General features: G+C 35.3%; 1 protein-coding gene across 1 annotated transcript in view; it reads right to left on the minus strand.

The window, feature by feature from the left end:
- The window catches only part of LOC134679315 (epithelial discoidin domain-containing receptor 1-like), a 201,159-nt gene extending 178,023 nt beyond the window's left edge, over nucleotides 1-23,136 (minus strand). Inside the window, exons 1-2 of the mRNA XM_063538218.1 lie at nucleotides 23,062-23,136; nucleotides 21,797-22,119 (exon numbers count right to left, since the gene is read on the minus strand). The gene's annotated coding sequence lies outside the window, so the exon portion shown is untranslated. The remainder of the gene's footprint in view (nucleotides 1-21,796; nucleotides 22,120-23,061) is intronic.
- Nucleotides 23,137-25,710: the final 2,574 nt, after the last annotated feature.

Genomic DNA, 25,710 nt, shown 5'->3' on the forward strand with positions numbered 1-25,710 from the left:
ATTATATTAAAAGTTTGTATTATAAAGTTTGTATCGATGAAAATTATAGGTACTCAAGATGTAAAATGTTCAAGATAAGAGTCCACGCGGACGAAGTCGTGGGCAACAGCTAGTATTAACCATAGCAGAGGTATGCCCTCTCGTGTGTTATTTTTTTATAATTATAAGAGTTAGGAGATGTATCTTGTAGGGAAATGTGCGTCGTTCATTACGCACGGTGCCTCCAATATAGAAAAGGGGTGACCAGAGTACAGTTTTTTATTATGTTGTTTTAGATTAGCCTTCTAAAACTACTCGCAGCAAACGTCTCGAAACTAATACGTTTTCACAATCTTCTGCTTCATTGAGATGTGCTAATTGTAGCTAAATTAATTATAGTAGTGGACCCTATAATGGACGTGGAACCAGTAACGGGACAAAAAAACATAATTCCTCTAAAATAAGTATCTAAAAGTAGTTTATAAACACTGCCTGTATATTATCATAAATAAGAGTCCTAGAGCTGTTTCAGTTTGAAGTTTTATTAAATTTGGTTGTTTTTTAAGAAATTGGCGTCAACCCAAAAGTTGTCGTGTCACTGAAAAAAAATACCACTACGAATTCTAACAACTTCGCTAAGAGAGATGAGTTAATTTATTAAATTTTAATTAATTAATACTTGATGAAAACTAGAATGTGTTTTATTAATTGCATTTACCATGAGATAAGGTAATACAACACACTATGTTGTGACTCCATAGATGTAAAAAAATAGTGGTATTTGGCCCAATCCCATTATAGGAGCTGTAAAACTGCGTACCTCCTATGATGGGACAAATGACAGAATGATGCTTGCCATGCCATAATTTCATGTTTAAACAATACAGAAGTAAAATGTAGTTACGAAATATGTCAATCAGGAGGTATTCTCGGACTTCGGATAAATTGATATCGTTTTTCCAAAATTTTATTTAACTTGCCCTGTTAGTTAGTGTGGGTCCAATCTTGGGTAGCTGAATTTAAGCCCCTTTTCGATTTCCGATTTAGTTGAAATTTTGTGTAAGTACGTAATTAAGTATGCAAATCGGATGATAATGCAATATTATGATAACATGGACCTGATCTGATGATGGAGACAGGAGGTGGCCATGGGAACTTTATCGCAATAAACCCTCACTAATTGTGTTTGGGTATATTAGAATTGTCTCGATGGATCTAATACAATAATAATTGGCTGTGGAAAGAAAAATACATACAGCGATAAAAGCTTATACCAAAAATTGATTCTTTTTGCCGTAACTTATTCCCCATTTCAATATTTTATACTGATAGAGCAATGTCCATTATAGGGGGCCCATTACTGGATCCACGTCCATTACCGGGGGCCCATTACTGGAGCTTTGGTGTCCATGACTGGAGAAAAAAAGCATAGTTTTAATTTGTTAAATATGTGGAAACTAATTGCAGTATCTTTGATACAACACGCCTAAAACATGAAATACGGATAGGACTTTCATCTTTTAACACGCTAAGCGGTAGACCATTTACATGTATAAGGGAAATATCATAAATACTCCAAATTTCCTCTTAAATGTCCCATGACTGGTGCTGTTACTATATATGCTATATGAATGCAAAAATGTGCATTAAGTAATAATAAAATTAGAGTCGTTGTTCAATAGTGTAATAAATAAGGCGGGAGATTTTTTCATAAAACCTCTGTGTTACTAGGCAACTGTATACAAACACACTCTCACCGGTCGATGTAAAGGCAATAGCTGCCTTACCGTTCATAACAGCAGTAACAGCCACTGAAAAACCGCAGCGCATTTAATACCAATCCGCAAGAATACGGTAAATATGTGAAAGAGTTTTTTTTCCGTTAGCTATTTCGGCACCCGTTTAGACCATATTTTTTTATCGTTATTAACAGACCTAAAATTAATATACCTAATACACGCTTTGTTTGTAATAAAACTTATGTACTTAAAAGAACTGAGGTAAGTCTCACAAAAAAGTTTCATATTGATTTTATGAGTAAGTAATGTCAGACATCTATCACAAAGTTCTATTTACGTATCCCGACAATGGCAACCGCCCGGAAGTTTATAGCGAATGCTTATCAAACTTCCAATATTGCTCATATAGCAAGGCAATAAAAATACCTCGCGTCAAATCTGCGAGGCGATTATTCATTTGAAATGCCATCAGGCCCGTTTCACCCTAACTACCCTCCTTCGCTATAATCGAGCACCATGCAAATTAGCCAGGCGGAGGGAATGTACCTACAGGTGAACTATGGAAATAGATTAAATATTGCTGTACAGCTCTGTTTTGTAGGAGTACCGTAACAAGCGTCTCTTAATTTGGAGTATCAGTGACGTTTTGTCATGAACTAAATAACTGATGCAATTTAATTTTGTGCTAGGATATTGTACCAGTCAAACCAATGTAAGTTGGCTCAGGATCTTCTTTTTCAATGGGGTGCACTATATTTTTTATAATAACTTTTCATATATTGTAGTTATGTATATCTCTACACAAGTTTTGTCAAAATCACAAACATAGGTCTAAAAGGTACACTAAAATTTGTAAAAAAGCTAAACAAATATGTAAATCGCTTCTAAAAATGCGCAATTTTATTCTTGAGGGAAGTTATCGGTGACTTTTTTTGTTAAAACTTATAATAAATAATAATTCAAAACATGATATCCGTGGACCCGAGCACGCACATCCATCTTGCTCACGCAAACGCTCAGTGTTCGATTTATTTAATCGGTTACTACTTTTTACCGACTCATACTATTTATTTTAGTACGGCAATAGCAAAACAAACGTTATCATTACTTTATTGAGATTGTTCACAAAGCTTTCAACTGCCTTTTTAACAAGCTTTTATTAGGTCGACCTGTATGTAACTAACTATGTACTTAATGGAATCTAAGGTAACTAATTTAACCATCTTCCAAGGATCAGGTGTATGTAGTTCTGATGACAATACAATAATATGGTGCTGGCGAACTGATCTGATGATGGAGATAGGAGGTGGCCATAGGAACTCTGTGATGAAACAACGCAACCTAATTGTGTTAGGGGTTTTTATAATTGTCTCAATGAGTATTAGTTGTCTGTCGTAAGAAAAGTACAGTCAGCGATTAAAGCTTGTACCACAAATGATTTTTTTTCCAAAAACTTATTAGACAGTGGTTTTATTAAGTAGGTACCACGAAATGTAAGTATCGACCGGATCTGACGACCGTGCTTTGTGAGGTGCATCGCGCTGTGGCACGCAGAGTGCCGCTAATGCCGTTACAAAAACAATACAAATTGGTCGACTTGACCGCAAAGGTTTTATTTAGGTGTCGCTCCACTTTTTCGAATCTGTGACTATTTGGGAAATGTTAACTTTGCTAGAATTACGTTGTCCTCATTTTAACATTTCAGTATTCTCGTGAAGACAAGCTGAGATTCTTGATCCGTGTCCCCGGAAATTACCTCTTGAATGAAACATTGTCTCTGTCGGATTATTGTCATTTTGGTATGTCATTTCCGCTTTACACAAACATCCGGTAATTATTCGGATATCAAATGTAATAGAGAGAGGGTTGCTTAAGCGCGAGCGAGACGCCTGTGCGTGCCCGGGAAGCGGAAGTTAATTTTTTGATTTCATATTTTTAGCAAGTTCGATAAACGATGAATTCGATAAAAAATAAAATTGCGGATTCTTAGAATGTTCATATTATACCACCATTATTTTACCACTTGTAAAAAAAAATATTCGTGATATTTTTTATCGAACAATTACTCACGAAATCAGGGTTCGACACGATGAAGTTTTACTAAAACAAAGCCTCAAGATTGCTATTTAATTTTTTTGGCGACCGTATTATAAATAGTGCAGTTATAATCAACTCTAGTTGGATGCATTAATTGGTCATTATAACCGGCACAGTAAAATTTCAACTGCTAATGGACTAATGGTATACCGGGTGTGGCCTGTAATATGAGCAAAAAATTTAACTGTAGGCTGTACTCCTCATACTGAACAACATTTGTTCAGCGACTTTAATAAATAACTTGTAGTTTGATTTTTAATACACTTTAAAGGTTATTCAAAGACGCAATGTATTGCGAATTTCGATATGTTTAAGGCTTGACAAGCAACGTCAATCACAATGAAATGGCGTGGCGATGGCGTCCATTGAAGATAATATTTATTTTGTATGGAAAATAGGGAGTCTGAACACTGTGTGACATAGGCTCATCAGCTGAAAAGCTGCTCGCCTATAATTCTATATGGTATCCGCCACGTGTATGCCTTGCTTTTAGATTAAAGTGTCTTAAAGGGCCTCTGCGCTGTTGGCTTCGGCCCCACGTACGCCTCCCAAAGTTCCGGGACCCCATGGTCCCGAGATATGGAAAAGACATACAAATAATAATAATAAATACTTCATAATTTTTAAAAGTTGTTGAATAAAAGTGTCACTGTTTGAGGAGTACAATCTGTGTTTTAATTGTTTGCTCGTGTTACAGGCCACACCCGGTATAGTAGGTATTCGTTAGGGAAATAGTGAACGGTTCCCGGTATGTGCCAGTTGATAAACATTGCCGTAGCGACGCGTATTTGTCACTAATTAATGTGGGAATGCCAAATATTCCCGACATCATTAATCAACGCCATAATAATTTCTACCCCTAAATAGTATAGATTCTGATACGTGAATTTCATGTAACAAAGGGTTTTTAAATAGTGATTCTGTGTGCTGTAGATCTCGCAATAAGATTGATAAACTAAAAACAATAGTTAAGTACCGAAAAAATACTTCGTTAAGTCCTTATCACAGTGAATTTACAATAGTCTGAAGTATCATAGACCCTAATGATAATGACACTTAAGTCCTTTAGGCCAATGTCCACCATTTTGAACATTTTCCAAAAAACGAACCGACAGAAACATTTTTTTACTTCATTGAAACACTAAGCAAATAAATATAAATATTGTATAAAAACTTATAAACTAAAATAATATAAATAAAACATCCCTAAACCTAAGCTACAGTAAAAAATTAGCATTTCGCTGTTTTCCACCGATTTTTGAGTGACGAAATCGAGCGCTCGAAATTATTAAAATCGGCCCCCTGTAGAGGAAAACATACGAAAGCAGAATGCCCGAGTCAAAAAAGCCTTCGCTAACGCTTTGGTCAACTGGTATCGTCTTGGGTCGTCCCATTCGTTTTTCGTCAAGTTCTTAAATTAGTCCTATTCTGCTTTCGTCACCCATTGTACAGTCAACAACAGAGCTATGAATACAGGCAGTGTCAAAAATATGTATACAGTACTTGATTGCCTGTACATTAAGGTTGTGTATACATATTTTTGGCACTTTGCCTGTATTCATAGCTCTGTTGTTGACTGTACATTCGTCACAATCGTCGATGGCATTCAGGAAATTTAAGAACTTGACGAAAAACGAATGGGACGACCCAAGACGATACCGGTCAACTATTTATTAACCGAGTATCAAGTGACTACGTTTTTGAAACCTCCCTCTGTATTTGCTGATCAATTGACAACAAGTAAATAGGTTCAATACATTATCCCGTGAAAACAATAGGCTTCGAATTCCAAATAAAGACAAAGCAATACGTAAATCAAACTGTGTTGAACAATTCGCAATCGAATCCGATCTAAATCTCGCTAAAACACGCGGGCATGCCTTTGGGTAATAATTACTGGCATTTTAGGTATCGTGCAAAGGGATAATTGATAGTGTGGCCGAAACCCGGCTTCAGCAACAGAATCCATGTAATTTGGCATGCGAAAAGTGTTTTGCTGCTGTTTAGAGCAAGTATATCGTTTAATGTGTAGTTAATAAATTTATTTATTTACTTTAATAAAAGTACATACACAATTATAATGGTTTCGCCAAACTGCTTGACGGTTTGTTGGCGAAATACAGCACTTTTACTTACTAAACTATACCTAATATATTTATAACTATTGCGCTAACCGATACAATATTACCTACTTAATGGGTTAATTAAAATTGTTGACTTCATTTGATTATCTTTAATGTTTGTAATTTTATTAATTCTAATTCTTCATAGATCCTCGTTTTAAAACAATTGGGTTTATAGTCTATGTTTTTCACTATTTATGTAGAAAACTACGCTAGTATAATTATTACTTATATTTTTTCAATGAAATGCGTGTCAAGTGTCATTTCAAGTGAATGTCCACAGTGGTGTACATTGCGAATGTGTTACAATGTTTAATAATGACGTCGGGTTGGCATGCTCGGCATTGTGGCAGTAGGGGCTTGTGGGAACTCAATACGTAATTTCGACATCAAAACGCGATTCGACTGACACCAGACATATTCGGACAGAGGTGCGTCAATGAAATTCAGAATTGAATACCGTCGGTACTGACTGAGAGCTTACTGATCAGGTAATTCATCTTAATATGTTTATTTAATATAAACAAAATAAAAACAATTATAAACTAAGATTAAAACTACATAAAGCTACAATTAAAATAACTACTAAACTAAAATAACCTATAAATAAAAAACTGGCTCCAAATTACCTACATACGTTGTTACGTGTCATGTTTTTGTTACTACCAGTTAAAATTAATTTCTGTTCAACCTAATACTGATCTTTTCCTTTATAAATCATAAATGTACTAACACATTACACACATACATACAGACAGTCGCGGCGGGAGACTTTTAAAAGGTGTATTGATTTTAGATGTTTGCTGGTCTTACAACAAGTACCTACTGTACTTGCACAAAATACTATTACATTGTAATTATAAAATAGTAAATAAAAAATAAAGATCATCTATTTCATCTAATAAATAATCTTTATTCTTTATTAAAAAACATAAACTTATTAAAAAGTTGTTAATTGTGAGGAATGTTAAGTAGTATTCACTCGAACAATACATGCTGGTTAACTGATAACATGCTATTGTTCATTCATTAATACATTTAACAATAACGATAATTGTCACTGCAATCTAATGGCAGCAATGGCTCATTCGTTTGCACATATTGATGTATGCATTTGATATGAACATCATGGATAGATACCTAGTTATATTTTAAATCTTTGTTAGCGACAGAATGTACAAACGATCAGGTAATTGCATCAAGTGTTTTAAATACACCGCATTACCCAAACGAAGCATTGTGTGGAGTTTCTTTATCGTAAATACTATTTTGTTATGTGACCAACCACAGAGAAAAAGCATAATTGTCGAGTAACTTGCAGTTTTTAACCAACTAAAAATATATCCCCGTTAGCACAAGTTAGAGTTGACGTCAAGAAGTGTTTACATTTTTTGCCGGATTACAAAGAAGTAAGGTGCACAAGTATATATAATACATATCTTTGACGTCTATTGTACATTAAGTACCTACCTAGATCCTAAAGTTACATAGGGACAAAACATTCTTTTGTTTAAGGGTAGGCTGAAAATCCACTTGACGTGCGTCACGGCAGTGTCCTAAATACCAAGTCCTATAAATTAATCGGTGGAGTAAAAATGTTTTTACCACAAATTTTGCTTACTCATAATTACCAGAGTTTTTAAATATAAAAAATGAAAACATGGCCGTAGGTAGAAAGTAGGCCGGACGACGTAAGACCTCTGAATAACGAGCCGACATTATTTATTCGAGTCTCTTCTGTTTTAATTCGGATTTATGTATGGACATAAGCCTCTTTCTTTAATGTAGGCCGGGATTCGCCCTGACGTGGGCCCTTGTACTTACTTCGTCCCGTTATTTTTGCATTACACGAATTAATTATAAACAGTGAAATAATTGTATTTTACTCTAGAAAACTTAATCTAGTACGGTGCGGTATTCACTACTACAAATAACCTCAGAACTTTAGTCCTTGAATAAGCCTGCAAGTAAATGTTATGTTGTGTAAACGCTATACAGTAATATCTATATTAACTATTATGTGTATACACGTGTTTTCCTCCTCTCAGAACTCCTTCAATACCAAACCGGGCGCATTCAGCCTTGGCTTCGGTGAATCTCGTGAAAAGAGCACTTTCGCAGCTATTTTAATGTTCCTAGGAAGCTTCCTCGAAGGCTGGTGCACCTACGCTACGAGTATACAAGTAGATTAGATCGATTCAGTACTGAGAAACGCAAACGGGTGCGCTGTAAATTGGTAATACTTAAAGTACTTTTATATTTATTTCATCATTTAATGTTATCTTCTTGTTGGAAATTCAGATATCAATTAACTAATGCGCTGCCTTCAAAGTATCCTCGACATCACATGAAAGGACAAGGTCACTAACGAGAGTCCCGGAGATTGCACAGCTTCCTAGCACCACCGCCCTGCTGAAATAGATGCGCTTGCGGTGGCCCGTATATGTGCAATGTTTACTTAGGAAAATTAGTTGCCTGTGGTAAACTAAGTACAGCCAGCGATTAAAGCTTGTACCAAAAATGAAATTTTTGCCAAAAAATTATACTTATGTGTAAAGAAACGAGATTATTTATCAAGCACTTGTAAAAGTATGGAGGTCTAACCGACACTGGTACTGAATCTTACATACGTGTAAACCAATATTATTCATATTAGAAACCTGAAAACATTGTGAATCCTAAGTAATATGATAGATAATAATATATGTACTTAAACCGTATGCTTGTATACTTCAAAAACGGGACTTAGCTTAAAGCGAACTTGTTTAATCCCCTAAACTCTGTAATGGACGTTCGGAAACGTTAACTAAAAGGTGTAACCTCTTTGCGTGGTTTAAATGATGCATCAGAATAATCCTGCGTCCAGTTATGAACGTAGGTAAAATACTATATTTATTATCAACGATTAAAAACTAAGGGGGAGGCCTATGTTCAGCAGTGGACGTCTTATAGCTGAGATGATGATCATGATGATGAATAAAAACTATTACTAAACTAAAACACACAAAAAGCAGATGTTGTTTCGTAATAATAACTATTAATTAGAGTACCTTGATAAGTACATATAGGGGATGTAAATTTTCCCATCGAAAACTCAAATAAATTCTCATGCAAAAAACACAAAGATGATATATTATTGGCCAGTACTGTATTTGATATACATACATACCTCTAATATGCAGATTACAAGTTGTAATTTACAACCAATTCTTATTTCCTTTTCACGTTTAGAATATAAAGTAAAAATAAAAATGAATGGGATCTATTTATTAATAGTAATGAGATGATATTGCCGTTATTGATTGTTTATGAAGTGACTGTCTCTGAAGTTTGCATAATCTATGCTGGCAGAAGGGTCAGGTAGCATTTCGGCGGGACCCTCGTTAGCTGAAACTTCACGGGCACGCGTATGCGGTAACGTACTGAAAGTTACATTGCTCCTTTGTAACCGTTTCCCGAACTCCCCGCACTGACCTTATTTCCCTCGTAAAAACGTTTAGTAGGTACGTACACAATATTCAATTACATTTAAAATACATAAAGCATGTTAATTAGATTTCTAACAGTATTTTAATTTGTAATGATCAGTTTATTTTATAATATGTGGCATCCCACTGGTAAAGGAACCTTATGGCGGTTGGTGTTTACGCTATTATTAGCGTCGCTCCAATATTATTGCGTTGCTGACGTAAGCGCCAGCCGCCCTAAGGTACCTTTTGCCGTGGAACGTCACATATAATTTGAATTCAACAAGCTTCTGCTTGCGACTTCGTCTACGTGGAATGCTGATAATGAGTGACAAAACTACCCTATGTCTTTCCTCGGATCTCAAACTTTACCTACCCCTAATTAATTTCATCTAAATCGGATCGGCGGTATAAGCGTGAACAGGTAACAGACAGAACGTCAGACTGCCGTATTCAAACTTCAAGATATTCACAAGAGACGACACGTACTAGATCCATTCTAGATACGTTATAGTTTAGATATCAACTAGTTCTCTTTTTGCCAGAAACTTCCTGCCTCGCACAGCCAAACTGTGGAATGAACTGTCGCCTGCGGCATTTCCGGACCGATACGACCTTCAAACCTTCAAGAAAAGAGCGTACTCCCATCTTAAAGGCCGGCAACGCGCTTGCAACCCCTCTGGTGTTGCGGGTGTCCATGGGCGGCGGTAATCGCTTACCATCAGGTGATCCGCCTGCTCGTTAGCCTCCTATATCATAAAAAAAAGATAGAGTAAGATATCTATTAGATGTGAATTGGATCTCTAAGTCATATCCTGTAGAAAGCGTTCAAGAGTATCTCCAGAATCGCGCAAATGTCAAATTTGACAGGTTAGATCTTAAACATATAGTTATCGTATCTTGGTGATGTCTAAAAGATATCTAATAGATGTCTATTACATTACAAAATCCGAATCGGGTTCAGATATATTTGTCGCATTTATAATATTGGTACGGAATAATGTTACGATCACAATGATCATGAATTCATAATATACTTAAACGCAAAATTGTGTAGTATATATACCTTTAGGTACAGACATCTATAGTATTACTTAAAATTGTACCCTAATAATACTGCTTATAAAATGATGGCAACCCCTCTTGTAGGGTGCAAGGGAAGCTTAGCAACAGCATGAGCCCAGGGCGTATTATGTTACAAGCTTATTGTTGAATAATTTAATATACCTCCATTCTTGATCCTTCATGTGAATAAATAACCACTACTTACAGATACTCCATGTTTGAAATACCATGCTGATTGGTAAGCGACGGACAATTATTTTAACGTCAGTTGGTTTGCTACAGAAACTTAAAGCGATCCCGAACAGTTTTACAAAAAAAAAACTCAATTTCAAATACCTAAGTTTGTAAGATTACTTACTAGTCTTAGTAAGTACTTCAAATATTTCTAAGATACCTAATTAGTCAATTGCTGGCCACCGGCGAATAACTGGCCACCCTTAACTAAAAATAATTTCTATTCACCTATAAACAAAATTCACTTTAGTATAATATTTCAATAACTGGCCTCCCTTCGATAACTAGCCACCTTATACTAAAATTAATTCTGTCTATAGGTGAATAGAATTTATTTTTAGTTTTGGGGTGGCCAGGTACTAACAGGAATTACCCTACTCAAGCGTCCATTAGAACTCGACGGAATATTTATTTATATAGTTTACTCAGTATTTTTCTACGTATACCTACGTCACAGAATAAATAATAGTACTAAGTACAGAAGACTCACTCTCTAACAAAACGCGTCTGTTACGATCAGCACAGATATGGCCGCTAGGTGGCGACAGCGCCACGCGCGGCTTATGGCAAACCCCAAAATTGGGGCCGAACGGATGTACTTTAGCTACCTGTAGCAAAGCGATGAAATCGCGGAGTGAGACACGCCTGCCTACGTGGCGGTGCATTGCGAATTCATCCTTAACTCAAAATGCAATGCCATTACTTAAATCACTCCAATCGGAGCAAAAGAACGCTTTTTTTACCCGACAGCGCGACGCAAAGGAGGTTGATGTAGATTTGTAGATAAAGGTGTGTACGTAATGCATGTTTGTTCCTTTGTCGTACCCACTCCAGATACTAAACACGTGGGCCTTTGCTAAATGGTAAGTCTTAATGGTACGAGTGTTACTAAACATGCCATATAAGTTAAAAAAAAAACTTTTTTGGTAGGTAGAAGCTTTTATCGCTGACTATATTTTTCTTTCCACAGGCAATTAATAGGTACATACTCACTGAGTTAATTCTCAATCAATGTCATCATAATATTGCATTGTCATACGAAAATACGATGTAAAACGATTATTTACGACATCTGTCTTCACTTTTCACTATTTTTACATCGTAAAATTGCTTATCAGATACTTACCTACACAATATAGACATCTGTCTTCATCAGGGACAAATGTAGGCGTATGTGATATAATATGCATCATTTTGCATAAATTCGTTGTACACCTAAGTATAAAAGTTGCGTAGGTCGAGCTAGTCTACTCAGAGATATAGGTAAGAACCATTATTTTGAATTTTTATATAAAAGTGATCATAATCACAGTAGTCTACATCAGCTAAAATTCAGTGTATCGCTAACATATTCGTCCGCACGCTCCGCGTTATCGGGGGCGCCCAGCGTCGGCCCAACCGCCCTCTCAATTGTTTATTTCTACAAAATTATATTCATAATATTATTGTCCCAATGCTAAAATAGACTTGCCGTGAAATTAAAGATAAGAACCTACACCAGTAAAATGGCCAACTTGATAATGAGAGTATTTACATATTGTACTTTATTTAGATTGGACCTACCTCATTAAGAATCACATAAATATGCGGATTCACAGAAAAGTAAAAGTATAATTACGTGGCTGGGCGATGGATGGTCATACTATATCACATCAAACACAACCTGCGCGTCTATCGAGTTGCACATCGTTTTCTATGATTGTATGTGTAAGCAAGTGACAATCTCAAGAATTTCTGTTTTTTACATACCTATTTATGATAAAATACTCAATAAATCCCATAATATATTTAATTTACCTTTCACTGAAAATTCATGCTGAAATTCCGATTGCTTTTGGATAAAAGTAATGAAAGTGACGTGAATGGATGCAATACTGTTTATAGGTATAAACCAGTACGACTACCACGAATTTGACATTGACATAGTAACAATAGAATTGGAAATCATAATATATTATAAATAACATTTTCCTGCGACCAAGTCTGTAATGTAATAATATTGTATAAAATAGGTTGTTCCCGTTTAGACGCTATACCAGTTCATTATGTAAAGTGGGGCCTAAAACAACTCTTTGTAAACATAAAGTGTTATCAGCCGGGCCCAAAACATCGCCAAATTTAAAAAGGTCCCCTTAACTAATATGGGCTACAGAGTGATGTTGCAAAAACGCTTAATATACGTTAGACTGGGAAAATTATAATAACTAGGTACAATCACTTTTAATTTAAGTTAGGTTTACACACACAGGAACATCAAATAAACTAGAGAGTTCTTTTATCATGGTACAGCTACTACACTGCCGTACTGTGCTGTTATACTGTACTGATTAGTTCAGGAGCCTTATTCGACAAGCGACGTTTGACGTCTCGTGTTGAACTTCCGTTGAATCTGAACAATCCTCTGTCAAAATTTGACATTAGCAATCCACAGTTAGGTGACAACCAGACCAAATCATTATAAACCTTAAAGTAGTAATAAAACAAAGTTGATATTTGTTGAATTATTGGTTGTACTAAATGATATTATCCGCACTTGATGAACATGCGATTCATTCAACTGTTGAATCGAAGTGGACGTGAAATCTGACAGTTGTACAATGTCGAATAGGGGCCCAGTGTTATCTTAGGCGCTTTAAGGTAATAGATGATAGGTAGTTATTATAGCTATTTAACTTCTTTTATTCGTTTTAAAAGTACCTACCGGGTAAAGAAAGGGTCGGGCTATATAATTGAGGGTTTTAATTGAAATAAAATATTTAAGGATTGAATGGAACAACAGCTTTTATGTTTATCCTTTTGTTCTCGCCGTGCTCTGTAATTACACAGCACCTACTTCGCAATTAAATGAGGTTTACTCGCCCAAATTATAAAGAAAGGCTAATTAATGAAAAGTTCAAAATAACGACTTGCCTAATTGAGTCTTTTACTGGGAGATGTCGAAATTTTTATAATTGGATAATAAGACAATTCTAAAAATATATTATTAAAATGTAGTAATCCCTTATCTTAAAGATATTTAGCAGTAGACCTACAGGCGTATTATGGATCGCTTTATCCACGTGCTAAAATATCTGTCATTTTTTAACTTTGAGGGATCGAAAGTGACGGACACCGTTTTATCACGCTGTCACGTAAACAACAATGATCATCATATCCGTACAGGTATGTATTAGGAATTAACTAAGCACATGATGCCGTTGTGATATAATATAAATAACCCTCCTTTTGCGACATGTTCATAAATTAGTACAGAAAAAAGGCTACCTCGCATACCGTGAGATATGGGCAATATAACAGCCATGATGTACGTTGGATGGGAGTTGCGCGGTCAATATTGATATGCCTTTATGACCCATTTACCTTTTCGGTTGCCGCGTAACGTGGGGCCGACACCGGCGGAATTCCGTCAGTGTGCCGTTTAAAATTCACGCTGCTTTTTGAACGGCAAACTTGTTTACGTTGCCTCTGGCTATTCGAACTACGAGTACTTCTTCTATTTTATGCGATCCGTATTAGCAAATCTACTATATATTTCATATAATGTATGGTGGGCCAGTTGGATCGATAATCGTATACCAGTTTGTGCCAATCTAACAAAGTATGTTGCTGATCTACCTTACAATAAACTGACTTTGCATTGGTATTGTTTTTAAGTAGGTATAGGTACATAGTTAATTTTGTATTACTCGGAACTCTATAAAATACCTAGATATAAATGTATAAATTTATTAGAATGCCTAAGTAAGATCTGGAAATAAGGACTGGATAAGGACGGAATATAACTAGCGAATATATGTACCTATAGGCTAAAAGCCGATCAATAAGGTTTTTTTTTTAATGCGAGGGGCTTTTTTCGGCTAGGTGTACTATACAATGGCTGCATTGAGTACTTTTCCGGTAAACGTACCCATTTTGCAGCCTTTAATGAAATTACTAAACATATTTATTTACCAGCTAACAAAAATACCTAAACAATGTGATCTATATTCATTCAAGAATGTGTATATTTTCGTCTTCTCGTCATAAGGTGTATTAATTAGCCCGTTAAATTGGAACAAAAATGTTTACTAGTAAGGTAAATATGCTAAGAAAGTAGGAAGAGGCAAGCAACATTTTTTGTAAGTACTTTCCTATCCAGACATGAGTCTAAATGCATTGGAAGACACAAACACAAAGTGAGCATTAAGTAGATGCCTTCACCATCAGTCTTCTTCGGCTTGACGGTTCTCGAACTATTTTAAAAGCACTTTAAATCGCTGAAAGTAAACTACTCGTAGCTCTATGGACCTCCATATATATCCACCTGGATATAACTGCTTTGTGGTTCTATTTAACGTTATTTTGAATAAATGATGGATTTTACAATTATTTAAGCGTTTGTTTTAATGTATTTTTTGTTGTCTGAAATGGTGCATTCAGTCCCAATAATAATAATTTTAATGTTTAATTCAATAAGCCGTGTAAAAAGGTTCATGTAAAATTTAAATGCAATGCCGATTGTCGACTCGACACAGGACCAGCGATCGCTCGCAGCTTCAGCGATAAATCAACTCCACGCTTTTATGTATAAAAGGAAAAAAAGTTCAGTAAAGTCGTTTATTTGTTTCCAACTATATTCGAGCGGTTCCCGAGCCTCTATACTTTAATAAAAATCTTACAGTGGAATTGAAATTTCACATTTCGTCGCACTGGGCACAGTGGGGGAGGGTGGGGGTTCAGTTACCGGGAGAAATGGTTCACAGGAAACTTTCCATGTTCGGCTTTAATTAGATAGAAAATTCGATGTTACCTGGTGTGGGAATAATTAAATGGTTTTCAACCAAATAAAAATGTTTTCAATTTGCTTCTAAAATATTAAAATATATACCTACAACTAAACCTTGATACCATTAATTTCAGGCGCTGAATAAATGCGTAGGTATCTTTTTGCAAATCGGTCTTCGAGTATTATTTTATGACGGTCACAGCAGTTTATTGTTATTTCCCAAATTTGTATTAGATTCTAGGATAGATAATTTCAACTGAAATAGTATATTAAGGCTAATATTAACGTAATTAACGCTAATTAATCATTAGGGTTGAAATTATTTATGTATACCAATTCCGTTAACACCACTCCGCTGCACCAAAAATACTAAAGAATGTACGAACATTGTAACAAACCCATATCCATACCCAAACTTACTTAAACTTAAGTATATTTATTGATTGCATGATGTCTAAATAATCCACCTCGCTTTGTTCAACACCATACACCGGAAGTTCTGTAACGACATTTGACTCTTGGATGTTCAAATTGGATTAGCAACTGTATATGTAGCTGATTTCAATTCAACTAAGTACTCCTAAATAGTGTGTTTATTGGGTTTCATTCACTGTAAAGGTATTAAGTCATTAGGTAAAAGTATCGTCGAAGTAGAGTATTAGGTAAGCGTACCTATTAGATATTATTTTTATACATATAAACGTACTAACTAGGTGTCTTACCTTTCATAATGGTGGTTATATACTTCTATGAAATTTAGACGTGTGCCATCAAAGTCGTTGCAGACTTATCTTGGTCTAACTGTAGTATTTTTGACATAGCTTTCATTTCAATAAAAAATTGCGTTAGAATAGAAGGTTATAAATTGTATGTAGATAACAACTGTCACCGTACACAAGGTATGCGAAAAATATTATTGTTGCACAAAATAACATTTGATATTTACCGGTCACTATCCGGTGAAGGAAATAATAATAAAAAATTCGAACCAATCACAATACGGCCTATTTCCCCTCTGGCTTGCACTTCAAATAGCCATTCCTGAAAACTAGTATCTGGGCCAATACTTGGCATTAGGTTGCTAAAGCAGACTCCGGGCTCTTTTTGATTGCAGCAGAAACTGATTTCATTAGCTAAAAGGGTGTTTCACTTCTTTCTATAACATATTAGATACATTACTTATTTACTTTTTTTTATTAAATCATGTTAATATTTCTATCTCCTTAATAAAGAATAAAAAGAATTTGGTGAGAAACAAGTATATAGCCTAAAGGCGCTTGTACCTTCCTTCAGATGTCGTTGGCGACCCTTTTTCTGACGTTTCATCATCATCATTCATACGATAGGAAAAACTCCACATCCTAAAAACGGACCAATTCGACGGCTATTCGTATGAATTATATTATCTAATAATGAAAGCACAAAGTCGGTGCATATTCTAGCAAACATTTAAAAAAACATCTGTGTATAGAGCATCTAAAAATTTCAATTCCATCAGTGCAGCACTGTGCAGCACAAGCATTTTTTGTACTGAATATGCACATTGCCGTACACTGGTGAAATTCCGCGCTAAGAGACACATTTTAAAAATGGTTGATCCATGTAGTTTTTTAGTGCATAACTTTGACCACGGAAGACTTATGGGATCACTTCGGTCTTGCAAGTCAGTTAAATGCGTTTTTTATTTGGGGAATTCAGGGCACCGCTGAGCGTAAGCAGGCAGCATAACTATAACATTATGCATGCACATGATAGCTGCAGAAGCAAATAATCAAATATTTGATGGTATAAATCCTTATTATAGGTGTGGATTCATATTGTATAATAAAATTACATGTTTTAATAATAGTAATAACTTCACGTATCACTTATTTACACATTGCTTTGCCTCAAGATTCTGCAATCTGAAAGAGCAATTGAATATATCTTTTTTATTTTTTTATCTATAGGTAATTATATCTTGAATTTTATTAAATAAGCATTGTATCAAATGGAAGGTATTCTATAGATAATAATTCTAGCTATTTATATCGATAGAGAAACAGGCCGCGTAGCCAAGATGCTAATCGCTATCGCTGCGTAGCGATCGAAACGCAACTGTCACTGTCACACTCATATGGGAGAGTGATAGAGATACATAATGCTTTTCGTTATCGAAGCGATAGCGATTGTAACCTTGGCTAGGCCGGCAGGCCGCGTAGCCAAGATGCCAATCGCTTACGCTCCGTAGCGATCGAAACGCAACTGTCAGTGTCGCACTAATATGGAAGCTTATGGAAGAGTGATAGAGAGACATAATGCTTTTCGTTGTCGAAGCGATAGCGATTGTAACCTTGGCTAGGCCGGCAGATAACGAAATTATGTATTTCGCGTTTTGCGGTAGGCTACCTCTAAACAAATTGCCTTGCTGCACAATGTCAATATAAGTTAGTCTATGGTTTAGTATGTGCACTAGTGCTGCACTCTGGCGGCAGAACATTGCAGTAATACTCCCTATTTTATTTATCAAGACAACGTTTGCCAGTCAGGAAGATAACTAATATTTACCTACATTAAAATAAATATAGTTAATGGGACAATGAACATTGATGTAATGTGGTTTAAAATGTTGCGTTCTTTTAAAAATTTCATTACAAATCCATAGATTTATACCTTTTCCAATGGCGCGCTTTCCCCGACACCACCCTATTTCCATCCCACCCTAAAATAAATTATCGAGATTAAATTTTACAGAAAAAGAAGGACTTTTTTCGGCATGTTTTACTTTTAAACTAAATTTTCTTAAAACATTGACGCTTTTGATGCTGAACTTCTTTATTTACCTCTCTATAGTTCGTTTTTTTTAGCATTAGAAGGAACTTGCAAGAAGGTAAGCGATCTTAACATGTCTTTTAATTAAAAAACGCTTTTTAAAAATCAAAAACTATTAGGTACTTATGAAAGCAGAAGAATATAAATGATCATATTAGATTCATAATTGTTACATATTTCCCGTAACTTATTTTTAAAATGTGTTTTTCAATTAAAATACACATCAAGATTGTTTACCTTATTTCTAATGCTAAAAAAAACGAACTATAGTGTTTTCCTGTAGGTTGTAATAATAATTAAGTAGGTACAGAAGAATACTTCATGAAGGAATATGTAGGTATACTTTCTTTTATAAATGTCATCAGGGCGATATATAACATAAAAGAAATTAAGGCCCAGTAAGTTCGTGTCCTTCTCTCACTCTCACTGAGCGTAAGAGTGAACGAGATGGAAGTGCATGCCCGGGAGCGCAGATATCATGTTTAGCTTAATTTTAATTTTTTGGACGTTAAAATAAAAAAAATGATATCGATACGTTACCGCAAACATAATATTGCCAATTTTTAGAAGCAATTTTCATATTTTTAACTTTTGTGCATAATTTGTTACAAATTTTTAAAGCTCATTTTAGATTTATGTTGGTGATTTTTTTTATCGAACGAAAGTCGTAAACAGGATTCAGGATTCGAACAATGAGCCATTCCATTTGACAAGTCACACGATGATTGTAAGGGTTTACATTTTTTCTCTAATTTTTCCCTAAACCTAAAAGTGGGCACGATGGTTTTATTTTTGTATGTTGCTCATTCGTCCGCCTTTGGGTCACCAACTTACATGTACGTAACACATTTCAACTCAATCGGTCCAGTAGTTTCGTATTAAATTGTCTGTGACAGACAGAGAAGGACAAAACGACACACGAGTGATTCTATAAGGGCTCCGTGTATTTTCCTTTGAAACACGGAACCCTAACAAGTTGTAATTTGGCGGTGGATATGCCGTCCACGTACGTTAATGTATGGTCTGAACCAGGTGGCGGGAAATGTCGCAGTTCCCGCTTACAACTTTACTCCGGTAGGTTACATTCATTCCCCATTTTTCCAATACCGTCGCCGACTTGCAACAGACTACCGCGAGCACGACTTTTATTCCTACGAATCGCTTACCCAGCGCAGGCGAGCAATAGCCTCAGAGAGCCAGTAAAAATACGCTTTCTGATCACGCATAGTTTGAAAATCGCAACATAATCATGCTAGTTCGCCTGACGGAATCGCCTGCCTGTTCTTGGTAACAAGTGGCGCCACGCCGCGCCTTGCGCCCCGCGGCGAACACAAACTCCAACCTCTCCGCATATTTTCTTTACAGGGTTTATTACAAGTAATATATTATCATAACGTCGTACATTTACCTTTTCCCTGTTACTTGACGGAGAAAAATCAAAACCCTCGTATAATTACACAAAGAGTTTTAGTAAACATGTCCTGTGTTTAAATGGACCCAATAGTATGATATTCAGTTTCTTAATAATTAAGAAACGGAATTATTTGCATTGCGAATTCAGAACTTCAGGATTGTTCCGCATGAATTTAGAGACACTTCATTAATAGCCGTGACAATGCTAGCATAAATTATTGGCTTAAGATGTGGTCAAGAATATTTATAAATAAATAAAGAACGATACTTGTAATAGACAGTATAGGTATCAGTAAGCTCTTTTGAAATGGCTTCTATTGTAAGATTTTATTTATTAGGTAGACGTGTACAGTACGTAATAAAAATGCTTAGTGCTTATAAAATAAATATTTCCTGCATAATTTTATAAAAATGGGTAATTACGTTATGATAATAGCAGACAAAAAGCGCTAGGCAAACATACAGCCCCCATGTAACACTAAAACCACGAAGAAAAGATAATAATTTTCGCCGTTTTAAATATCTAGTGTTCATTTTTAGGATTATGCGCGTACTTTTAAACTACCTAATTAAATTACTGATTAATTATCTGTTTTTATCCTCTAAGTTTTACTCTAAAATATAACTGAAAAATATAAACTCATTTCGCTATCGCAAATGAAGTAAAGTTAGAATTTTTTGAACTTTAGTGTAAAGGGAGAAGAAAATGTATTTTATTACGTCAGTGAGCTTGTTGTAGTAATTATACGACTACAAAGTTATAATACATGTACAAAGTTATACACCGCTGGCCCAACATTACAGGGTTCCATGTTACATTTTCAAGATAGTCGAAATTCGACTTAATGTCACTATGACAATGTTCAAATTTCAGTTAGATAAAAGTGAAACATAGAACCCTGTAATATTGGGCCAGCGACATGTTGCAGTGCCGTTAGTATGTTATTTGGACAGATTACGTGAAGCACAGAATCACAACTTTTATCGAATTTAGCATATGAAACATATAAATAACATACTTGGTTTCATCATGAACACTGAAATTGCATTTAGATTTTTAAAAAGCTTTGACTAGATACTGATATTGAATGACATGATACTACCTAGTTACCTGAGTTTTTTCAAATCAATAACAGATTTTTATACGATTGACTTCCAGTTACTTCGTTTGAGAATAGAGGTACATTATCAATATTATCATAACCTGTTTTCTTGAGTTCTACTGCCACTTTGAGGTTTTGAAATGCTTTACTGGACTTGGCGGGGTCATTACCGTGCTCCTAGATTACAAACAAAGCCAGACCAGTTAATTTTTTTCCGTCAGAATTTATATTTAATATCTGGGAGATCGATCTTTGCCCGGAAAACTAATAAAAATTCAAAAATGCGCGTTTTTGCAGAGATAAGACCTACATATGTAGCTAGATCGATTTTCGAACCCCTTTGGTACTTACTTATAGCAAATTTCATTGAAATCGTTAGAGGCGTTTCAGAGATATTTACTACGTATTTAATCAAACACATGCAAAGCAAATTCAAGTTATAATGATAATCACCTATTTTTAATATTTATTTATTTTGGCTTACGTAATTAGAATGATATTAATAATCTCACGTTAGTCTAAGGTTTTTTGCACTTTGCCATCTAAGTAACAAAGTACTAAAGTAATTTTAGCATTTAGTTTTTCTAGATTTTATTATTGAATAAAAGTATACGTATGTATTTCGGGGTCAAGGATCTAATCTAAATATATATAAATAATTGAAGTACCCATAATAAGTTTTTATACTTTAACTGCTCGCTTTTAATTAATAGTGTTCATTAGTCTGATATTATGAAAATAATCTGAGTAAGTATAAACATAGTTGTATGTAACTAGAAAAAGTCAATCTAAAACAACTGAAATTACCTTATCAAGCGAAATAAAACAAATTAAATTAGGTTCTAAAATTTATTCATGCAGAACTCTTCGGCTGAAGCAGGAAATATCAGAATATCCACTTCAGTGGTCTCTGTAAAACTAAAATAAAAATCAGCAAATAAAAAAAATATCAAAAACAATAAAAAATATTCCACACAACGAATTTAAAATTCCATCATACCTGTTAAAAGCGGCACAGGTCAAAACCACAGCACAAAACGTACATCGTCACTTAAAAGTCATGACCACAAAAAACAACACAGCCACTCTGTAATTTAATGTCAAAGAATAGAACTGAGGTGGATATTTATACAGGTGATTTGAACATTGCTACGAGGTCGTAGCGACGCGCGGCACCGAGGGCTGCTGGTGGGAGACTGCGGCGGATGCGGACGTGGCTCTGAGCGCGAAACGGACCCGCAGGGGCATTTATGCGAGTTGGGGTGGCAACGCGCACGCGTCCAAGACCCTGTTGCTTCACAGTGACGGGCTAGGCTCGCTCCCCTGTCGATGAAACCACTTTATATTGAACTACTTTAATAGACAGATGGAAGTCTTACTGATTCTTAAGTCGACTAGAAACCTACTCCGCTGGCGTTTTATAGATATCGTAGATATCTACTCGTATATTTCTAAACTTAGTTGACTTGTTTTATGAAGCATTTGTTTGTTTATGTTTTAGTGATGTATTAATTATAGCTTTATGCTTTTTTACTTGCACCTCAAGAAATCAATGTGCGTATTGGAAGGAACTATAATCGGACTAGCACAAAGCAGGTCATGACGCAACTGGGTCTAACCTGAAAAAGATTAATCAGTATAAAAAACATACTCGTAAATCACATAACGCACATATAATTTTCAGAATGTACCACGTGGTACCACTTAACCTTCTCTTTTTAATCGCCACTATACATGTGTACAGTCAGATAATCGACAAAAATCTGTACAATAGAATAAACATATTTTTATTTGTGAGCACAAACACAAAAAAGAAAATTATACAAGCAGAGAAACAAAAACGGAGATAGTGCCACGAAATGGTCTCACCTCAGCATGTTGCTGGCGACTTCCAGCGCTGATCTTCCTCTGTGTATATGACCTTTGCGAAAATATGTTTTTAAAAAGCCCATCATCCGTATCGATATACTACTTTTGGAACCGAGACGCATGTGCGTTGATGTAGAGGAATCCACGTGGACTAGTACTGTCTCAAGATATACATGCGGCACAGAGGGAGACCTGTCCATAACTACGAAATAATTATTATCACAAGTAAGTTATGAACCCATGACACTGGTTACCTATCATGTCGATATCGATATCAATTAAACAATATCGACAGTAACATGAATTTCCTTCACTAAACGTCCCCCCCTCACACCCTTACCACCTGTAACTCCCCACCTCCCTATCGTTTAAACACTGACTTATCAAAAAACTTACGTTTAAGTTGGAGATGTCGTTACAAGTTGGCCACTAGGAGGCGGTCTTGCTTTTGAGTCAGGCTTGAGGTATATTACCAATATAATATTGGTAACAACTAGTAGGACCGTAGACCTGAGTAGTTAGATTAATTAGGTATACACAATTAGAACTATGCACCTACAACATTCATCGTATTCTCTTTCAACAATGATAAATAATTAATTAAGTAGTCTATAATAATAGTAGTATATGTATACATCAGTCAAATTATTTTATTTGTTTTAAGTTATCAAATTACAATCCAATTGAGATTGGTATCCCGGGGTGATCGAGGGAGGATTCAAATAATATAGGCCCACCTAAGTTAGTTTTCTTATGTAGCTAAATTAAGCATTACTAAAATGTTGGTGAACTGCTTTCAATTACCAGTTTACACTGTTTGTAAACTCGGGTCTTTTAGTAAAGCGTAAAACAATACGACTATTTTCTTAAATTTACGTCGTTGGGTTCATAGCCATTGGCAAGTCGGGCTTAGAAGGAAATTAAGTAAATAGGTACTTACCTTTCTATTAATACGTGTTTCGATCAGGTTTCGACATAGTAAAGATTATGGACTCGAAGCTATTTTTCGGAATTACCAAAACAAACCTTATATAATTTAGAGAGCAAGAGCTTGAAGCAATCTTGAACGAAAACAATGAATTATATAAAACAATATCTCACTAAAATTCTACCTACCAACCTATTTAAAAAAACCACACACATAACCTATAAAAAGTCTCACATATTTTTCTGAAATAGCAGACATATTAAGAAACTAAAAAAAACTTGAGGCTCCTTACAAAACCTGTCATCATTATTAAGAGCCCGAACCGCATTTTAATTTTATTATGCTAAAGGCGTATAATGGAAAACAAAGGGTTTGAATGTTATTGAAATGCAAACAGGCGCCCTCGCACAATAGCATAGATCTTCACTGAAAGCTGCAAATTTTTTGGTATGATTTATGCACAGAAAAACAAAATAAAGATCTATTGTGAAGTTTTTCATCGTTCTTCATTGTACATATTAAGCGATATAACAAGTCAACCAAGTTTATCCAGCTATAAGTATGTACATTGTGCCGCTGGGGTCCATATCTTGAAAATATTATCCTAACTTTTGTGTTGGTTGATATAGGATATAGCAACCTACACTTTTGTGCTATTTACTTATTTATAATGTTTCATGGCGGTTTATATAAGTACCGGATATAAATATCATTTGTCTAGCTTGAATAAAAAACGGCAAAAAAAAAAAGGTCACCCATCCAAGTACTGACCCCGCCCGACGTTGCTTAACTTTGGTCAAAAATCACGTTTGTTGTATGGGAGCCCCACTTAAATCTTTATTTTATTCTGGTTTTAGTATTTGTTGTTATAGCGGCAACAGAAATACATCATCTGTGAAAATTTCAACTCTATAGCTATCACGGTTCGTGATATACAGCCTGGTGACAGACGGACGGACGGACGGACGGACGGACGGACAGCGAAATCTTAGTAATAGGGTCCCGTTTTACCCTTTGGGTACTGAACCCTAAAACCCGTGTTTTTTTACCAAACAGCCGTTATATCTACTTGATTCAGCTAATTTTAAATAACCGTTACTAAGAATTTTGTTTCTGTAGTCACTGTGTCTTATTATTTTCAACGTTTTCTCTTTTTTGTAGTGATTCTTTTTGGGGTAATAATAATTTCCCTGATGAGGTGTTAAGTGATGATACATGATGTCTAAGTAACAGTTAATTTTTTGCTCCTGTTACAGGCCACGCCCGGTATAATAGGTATTTTTACAAAAAACGTGGTACTCAGAGACCTGGCTTCAGTAGATTTGTAGCTACTGTATCTAACCACAGTCATTATCTTTAACGATTGTTCTTGGCGAACTTTTAATTCCACGACTGTTTATTTTTCACATTAAAAGCAATGCTAATCCTATTAAAAAATATAAATAAAGCTAGAATACAGCAACAAAATTTAAAGTCGGTACAGCAAACTCCGCACTGCCTCGTCCCAGCGCGTAACTTTTCTAATATATTAAAAATTTCACGTACAAACATGCTGCATTAAAGTCGAAAAGCATCTGGAAAGTTATTTTAGATACCAACCTGTATGGTATACCTACAAATAATTTATTGACCAATATACGAGACATTTTTTTATTTAAAAAAACAACGGGTTGCACTCCGGGAGAGCCGGGAGAAGTGAATACTCAATGACTAGTCCAAAATGTCTGTAGCACTATGTATAATTGACCCATCCTCCTTTCTATTGAAAAACTTTAGTTCCGAAATTGCTGGCCAGTGAGCTTAAATTTGTAGCGTTAATTGTTTAAAATTAGAATAGAAATTGTAAAGTTACCTTGCAGACCTCGCATCTAAATATATTTGGTCATGATACTTTGAGTTTTATTCACCATTACTAGAGTTCACTTTTATTTAATACAGTAAAATTATACACTTTGCGTTTGCGTCAAATCCGGTAGTTCTGATTTTTTGCAGGCTTGTTTATGATGTTGGCCCAATGAATAATCCAAGTTTGTGACCTCGAGCGCCGAACGCAACTTTGACAAAAATCGAATGAACCGCAATTTTTTTTAGATTTGGGCGATTATAACCCTAAAGTA

The sequence above is a fragment of the Cydia fagiglandana genome, chromosome Z, assembly GCF_963556715.1.
Source record: "Cydia fagiglandana chromosome Z, ilCydFagi1.1, whole genome shotgun sequence".
Lineage (NCBI taxonomy): Eukaryota > Metazoa > Arthropoda > Insecta > Lepidoptera > Tortricidae > Cydia > Cydia fagiglandana.